Consider the following 8120-nt stretch of genomic DNA (forward strand, 5'->3'; position numbering starts at 1 on the left):
AAATCAGTAAGAGACATCATAGATCGCACCATATCTAGTAAAGTACGATTACGACGTTCAGACACACCATTACGCTGTGGTGTTCCGGGTGGCGTGAGTTGCGAAACTATTCCACAAATTTTCAAATGTACACCAAACTCGTAACTCAAATATTCTCCTCCACGATCAGATCGTAGAAACTCTATTTTCTTGTTACGATGATTTTCAACTTCACTCCGAAATTCCTTGAACCTTTCAAATGTTTCAGACTTATGTTTCATTAAGTAGATATACCCATATCTTCTTAAATCATCTGTGAAGGTGAGAAAATAACGATATCCGCCACGAGCCTCAATATTCATCGGACCACATACATCTGTATGTATGATTTCCAACAAATCTGTTGCTCTCTCCATAGTACCAGAGAACGGTGTTTTGGTCATCTTGCCCATAAGGCACGGTTCGGAAGTACCAAGTGATTCATAATCAAGTGGTTCCAAAAGTCCATCAGAATGGAGTTTCTTCATGCGCTTTACACCGATATGACCTAAACGGCAATGCCACAAATAAGTTGCACTCTCATTATCAACTCTGCATCTTTTGGCTTCAACATTATGAATATGTGTGTTACTACTATCGAGATTCAACAAGAATAGACCACTCTTCAAGGGTGCATGACCATAAAAGATATTACTCATATAAATAGAACAACCATTATTCTCTGATTTAAATGAATAACCGTCTCGCATCAAACAAGATCCAGATATAATGTTCATGCTTAACGCTGGCACCAAATAACAATTATTTAGGTCTAATACTAATCCCGAAGGTAGATGTAGAGGTAGTGTGCCGACTGCGATCACATCGACTTTGGAACCGTTTCCCACACGCATCGTCACCTCGTCCTTAACCAATCTTCGCTTGATCCGTAGTCCCTGTTTCGAGTTGCAAATATTAGCAACAGAACCAGTATCAAATACCTAGGTGCTACTGCGAGCATTAGTAAGGTACACATCAATAACATGTATATCACATATACCTTTGTTCACCTTGCCATCCTTCTTATCCGCCAAATACTTGGGGCAGTTCCGCTTCCAGTGACCAGTCTTCTTGCAATAGAAGCACTCAGTTTCAGGCTTAGGTCCAGGTTTGGGTTTCTTCTCTTGAGTAGCAACTTGCTTGCCATTCTTTTTGAAGTTCCCCTTCTTCTTCCCTTTGCCCTTTTTCTTGAAACTAGTGGTCTTGTTGACCATCAACACTTGATGCTCTTTCTTGATTTCTACCTCCGCAGCTTTCAGCATTGCGAAGAGCTCGGGAATAGTCTTGTTCATCCCTTGCATATTATAGTTCATCATGAAGCTCTTGTAGCTTGGTGGCAGTGATTGAAGAATTCTGTCAATGACGCAATCATCTGGAAGATTAACTCCCAATTGAATCAAGTGATTATTATACCCAGACATTTTGAGTATATGCTCACTGACAGAACTGTTCTCCTCCATCTTGCAACTATAGAACTTATTGGAGACTTCATATCTCTCAATCCGGGCATTTGCTTGAAATATTAACTTCAACTCTTGGAACATCTCATATGCTCCATGACGTTCAAAACGTCGTTGAAGTCCCGCTTCTAAGCCGTAAAGCATGGCACACTGAACTATCGAGTAGTCATCAGCTTTGCTCTGCCAGACGTTCATAACATCCGGCGTTGCTCCTGTAGCAGGCCTGGCACCCAGCGGCGCTTCCAGGACGTAATTCTTCTATGCAGCAATGAGGATGATCCTCAAGTTACGGACCCAGTCCGTGTAATTGCTACCATCATCTTTCAACTTTGCTTTCTCAAGGAACGCATTAAAATTCAACGGAACAACAGCACGAGCCATCTATCTACAATCAAACATAAACAAGCAAGATACTAATCAGGTACTAAGTTTCATGATAAATTTAAGTTCAGTTAATCAAATTAATTAAAGAACTCCCACTTAGATAGACATCCCTCTAATCCTCTAAGTGATTACGTGATCCAAATCAACTAAACCATAACCGATCATCATGTGAGATGGAGTAGTTTTCAAGGGTGAACATCGTTATGTTGATCATATCTACTATATGATTCACGCTCGACCTTTCGGTCTCCGTGTTCCGAGGCCATATCTGTATATGCTTGGCTCGTCAAGTATAACCTGAGTATTCCGCGTATGCAACTGTTTTGCACCCATTGTATTTGAACGTAGAACCTATCACACCCGATCATCACGTGGTGTCTCAGCACGAAGAACTTTCGCAACGGTGCATACTCAGGGAGAACACTTCTTGATAATTTAGTGAGAGATCATCTTATAATGCTACCGTCAATCAAAGCAAGATAAGATGCATAAAAGGATAAACATCACATGCAATCAATATAAGTGATATGATATGGCCATCATCATCTTGTGCTTGTGATCTCCATCTCCGAAGCACCGTCGTGATCACCATCGTCACCGGCGTGACACCTTGATCTCCATCGTAGCATCGTTGTCGTCTCGCCAAGTTTATGCTTCCACGACTATCACTACCGCTTAGTAATAAAGTAAAGCATTACATCGCGATTTCATTGCATACAATAAAACGACAACCATAAGGCTCCTGCCAGTTGCCGATAACTCGGTTACAAAACATGATCATCTCATACAATAAAATTCAGCATCATGTCTTGACCATATCACATCACAACATGCCCTGCAAAAACAAGTTAGACGTCCTCTACTTTGTTGTTGCAAGTTTTACGTGGATGCTACGGGCTTAAGCAAGAACCAATCTCACCTACGCATCAAAACCACAACGATAGTTTGTCAAATAGACTCCGTTTTAACCTTCACAAGGACCGGGCGTAGCCACACTTGGTTCAACTAAAGTTGAAGAGACAGTCGCCCGCAAGCCACCTGTGTGCAAAGCACGTCGGGGGAACCGGTCTCGCGTAAGCGTACGCGTAATGTTGGTCCGGGTCGTCTCGTCCAACAATACCGCCGAACCAAAGTATGACATGCTGGTAGGCAGTATGACTTATATCGCCCACAACTCACTTGTGTTCTACTCGTGCATATAACATCAACATAAATAACCTAGGCTCGGATGCCACTGTTGGGTTTCATAGTAATTTCAAAAAAAATTCCTACGCACACGCAAGATCATGTGATGCATAGCAACGAGAGGGGAGAGTGCTTTCTACGTACCCACGCAGACCGACTGCAGAAGCGTTGACGCAACGTAGAGGAAGTAGTCGTACGTCTTCACGATCCAACCGATCAAGCAACGAAACTACGGCACCTCCGAGTTCGAGCACACGTTCAGCTCGATGACGATCCCCGGACTCCGATCCATCAAAGTGTCGGGGAAGAGTTCCGTCAGCACGACGGCGTGGTGACGATCTTGATGCACTACAGCAGCAGGGCTTCGCCTAAACTCCGCTACAGTATTATCGAGGAATATGGTGGCTGGGGGCACCGCACACGGCTAAGGAATAGATCACGTGGATCAACTTGTGTCTTTCTGGGGTGCCTCTACCTCAGTATATAAAGGAGCCAAGGGGGAGGGGGGCGCCGGCCAGGAGAAGGGCGCAGGAGGAGTCCTTCTCCTTCCGGGAGTAGGACTCCCCCCCCCCAATCCTAGTTGGACTAGGATTCCCCGAGGGGGAAAGAGAGAGAAGGGGGGCCGGCCACCTCTCCTAGTCCTAATAGGAATAGGGGGAGGGGGGAGGCGCGCGACCACCTTGGGCTGCCCCTTTCTCCTTTCCACTAAAGCCCATCTAGGCCCATATGGTTCCCGGGGGGTTCCGGTAACCTCCCGGTACTCCGGTAAAATCCCGATTTCACCCGGAACACTTCCGATATCCAAACATAGGCTTCCAATATATCAATCTTTACGTCTCGACCATTTCGAGACTCCTCGTCATGTCCGTGATCACATCCGGGACTCCGAACAACCTTCGGTACATCAAAATGCATAAACTCATAATATAACTGTCATCGTAACCTTAAGTGTGCGGACCCTACGGGTTCGAGAACAATGTAGACATGACCGAGACACGTCTCCGGTCAATAACCAATAGCGGGACCTGGATGCCCATATTGGCTCCTACATATTCTACGAAGATCTTTATCAGTCAGACCGCATAACAACATACGTTGTTCCCTTTGTCATCGGTATGTTACTTGCCCGAGATTCAATCGTCAGTATCCAATACCTAGTTCAATCTCGTTACCGGCAAGTCTCTTTACTCGTTTTGTAATACATCATCTCGCAACTAACTCATTAGTTGCAATGCTTGCAAGGCTTATGTGATGTGCATTACCGAGAGGGCCCAGAGATACCTCTCCGACAATCGGAGTGACAAATCCTAATCTTGAAATACGCCAACCCAACATCTACCTTTGGAGACACCTGTAATGCTCCTTTATAATCACCCAGTTACGTTGTGACGTTTGGTAGCACCCAAAGTGTTCCTCCGGCAAACGGGAGTTGCATAATCTCATAGTTATAGGAACATGTATAAGTCATGAAGAAAGCAATAGCAACATACTAAACGATCGGGTGCTAAGCTAATGGAATGGGTCATGTCAATCAGATCATTCAACTAATGATGTGACCTCGTTAATCAAATAACAACTCATTGTTCATGGTTAGGAAACATAACCATCTTTGATTAACGAGCTAGTCAAATAGAGGCATACTAGTGACACTTTGTTTGTCTATGTATTCACACATGTATTATGTTTCCGGTTAATACAATTCTAGCATGAATAATAAACATTTATCATGATTATAAGGAAATAAATAATAACTTTATTATTGCCTCTAGGGAATATTTCCTTCATGACCACAGCTGTACTTGCCGATCTCACAGGAGGAGGAGGAGGGAGACGCCTCTGATTGAAGCATTTGTTGGCATAGTGACCCTTCTGTTGGCACTTGTTGCACGTGACCTCTGAAAGCGGACGGTGATACGGAGCACTCGATCTTGGAGCTTGAGACGAAGTCTTGTTCTGAAAGCCAGGGTTGGGTGGGTGGGAAGATCCACTGCCACCTTTGCTCTTCTGCTGATACGGCTGACGAAACGGAGGAGGAGGAAGCCAATACTTCTGCTGCTTGGCCACTTGAGTAGAGGAAGAAGGAGTAGCATCCCTGACTCGCTTCTTGGAAGCATCACACCTCAGTTGAGCAGCCTCTTGCTTCAATGCCATGTTGTAGATCTCATTGTACCTCAAGGGCTCAAAGAGAACAAGAGCTAGCTGGATTTCTTCTCTGAGACCACCTCTGAACTGGTATATCATCCTCTTCTCGTCAGGGACGTCCTGCTTAGCAAAGCGGGCGAGCTTCTGAAACAAGTTGTTGTAGTCATAGACAGACAAAGAGCCTTGCTTCAGGTTGCGGAATTCCTCACGCTTGCTTTCAACCACGCTCCGAGGAATATGATGAGCTTTGAAATCTTGACGGAATTCATCCCAGGTAATCACACGGCCTCCTCTGGAATCTTTGTACTGCTGGAACCATTCTGCAGCTTGGTCTTTGAGTTGGAAGGAAGCGAAATTGACAAAGTCCTCAGGCCTGACGTTACTGCACTCGAAATGCTTGCAGAGATCCACAAGCCAATCGTCAGCATCAGTTGCCTCAACACAATTGCTGAAAGTCTTTGGCCCGTTAGCAAGGAACTGGTTGAGTGTGGCAAAGTGATTCTGATTGTTGCCTTGGTTGTCTTGGTTCGCTTGATTGCGCTCTTGAAGAATTTGCATGATCAACTGCGTGTTTGCATTGGTTGAGGCCATCACAGTTTGCCATGCCTCCGGAGGAGGGGGAGGTGGTGGCGGATCCTGATTCTGATTCTGATTGCTGCTCTTAGCGGGAGCCATCCTGAAGAGGGTGACAACCGTTAGCACATTGACAGATAAAATGAAGCTGAATCAAGCGGGTTGAAATTGCAACATATAGTCTTCACATCCTAACAAAAGAATGAATGCATTCCACTTGAAATGGTCACATATCCATAAATTGAGAAGCCACTTAGAATTTAGGTAGAGGAATAGATCAACAAGGTACGGATCAAGAACGAATACTCGGTAAGAAATCCCAATCTCAAACCAAATATCCGTGGAAGAAGAACTAGAGCTACAAGAATTCCCACCTATGAAACTCCCGAACCTTTCCGGTTATGCAATCAGGTGTTGGGGATACAGGGGAAGCATAATATCTCACCCAAATCTAGCAAGTCCTACATCAAGCTGTATCCATCACATAACCGAGAAAAACTTCGGAAACCACCTACCTCAACCTTCGAAAAGCATCTGTTATACAAGTTATGGCAATACTCCCGAACTCCCGCCCCAGTACTGGGTGGCATCGAGCTTATCTCACCAATGAACTGCATAAAAGAGATTTTCGATGTCGGCGTACTAAACTCAGGTATTCCAGAACTGCAACGATAAAATTGTGACGACAACACCTCGGAGCTCAACTCCCCGGGACACTGCCACAATCCCTAAAGACGGGAGGCACCAAGAACAATGTTCTCGTCACAAAACCATCAAAACGATTCCAAGATACCCGCGTGATCCTAAATTTTTTTTTAGTGAAATTTGAGAAGAGGAAAGTCAAAACTCTACATCAGGATGCCTTACCAGAGCGATGAGGAGACTGGGGAGTAAAAAGAATTCCTAAACTCTCCGATATATAATTCCTAAATGACTCAACACAATTTTCTAGACACAACTCGGCCGCTAAAAATGATCAAGCAATGGGGCTCCTAAGGTCGGGGAAGGCTCTGATTACCAACTTGTAACGCCCTCGATGCGGCTATATCTCCTACGTGTCGAGGCACAACTTAGAGGCATAACCGCATTGAAAGCAATGTCACAAGTTAGGCAATCTTCACAACATCCCATGTAATATATAGATAATAAAAGGGGAGAAACATAGTTGGCTTACACACGCCATGTCAATCAAAGTACATAAATAGCATTACATCAATCAAACACTCATGGCCTGACTATGGTGCCAAAATAAAAGATCAACCCAACATGCGACACGGTCCCGATCGTCCCAACTGGGCACCACTACTGATCATCAGGGAAAGACACATAGTAACAGCGTGAGTCCTCGTCGAACTCCCAGTTGAGCTCAAGCGCGTCATCTGGAATGGAGTCGTCAGGCCCAGCATCTGGTTTGGAAGTAATCTGTGAGCCACAGGGACTCAGCAATCTCGCACCCTCGCGATCAAGACTATTTAAGCTTATAGGTAAGGCAAGGTAATATGTGGAGCTGCAGCAAGCGACTAGCATATATGGTGGCTAACCTGTTCGCAAAAGAGAGCGAGAAGAGAAAGGCAAAGCGCGAACGAGTAACTAGAGAACAACCCGCGGCAAGCATTACTCCAACACCGTGTTCACTTCCCGGACTCCGCCGAGAAGAGACCATCATGGTAACTCACACAGTTGATTCATTTTAATTAAGTTAAGGTTCAAGTTATCTACAACCGGACATTAACAAATTCCCATCTGCCCATAACCACGGGCACGGCTTTCGAAATTTCAAATCCCTGCAGGGGAGTCCCAACTTAGCCCATGACAAGCTCTCACGGTCAACGAAGGAATAGACCTTCTCCCGAGACATTCCGATCAGACTCGGTATCCCGGTTCTACGAGACACTTCAACAAGTTAAAACAAATCCAGCAACACCGCCCGAATGTGCCGACAAATCCCGATAGGAGCTGCACATATCTCTATCTCAGGGCACACTCAGATTGTCCTAGGTACGGGTAGGCCAGCCCATAGTTGCCCCTGGTGGCCACCAGCAGCTGACAGGTGGACCAACACTCAGAGGAGCACTGGCCCGGGGGGGTTTAAAACAAGATGACCCTCGGGCTCCGGAAACCCAAGGGAAAAAAGGCTAGGGGGCAAATGGTAAAACCAAGGTTGGGCATTGCTGGAAAAGCTTTATTCAAGGCGAACTATCAAGGGGTTCCCATTATCGCCCAACCGCGTAAGGAACGCAAAATCCGGGAACATAACACCGATATGACGGAAACTAGGGCGGCAAGAGTGGAACAAAACACTAGGCAAAAGGCCGAGCCTTCCACCCTTTACCAAGTATATAGATGCATTAAGATAAC

Source organism: Triticum urartu, chromosome 7A, assembly GCF_056163025.1.
Source record: "Triticum urartu cultivar PI428250 chromosome 7A, HENAU_Tu73, whole genome shotgun sequence".
NCBI classification, from domain to species: Eukaryota; Viridiplantae; Streptophyta; class Magnoliopsida; order Poales; family Poaceae; genus Triticum; species Triticum urartu.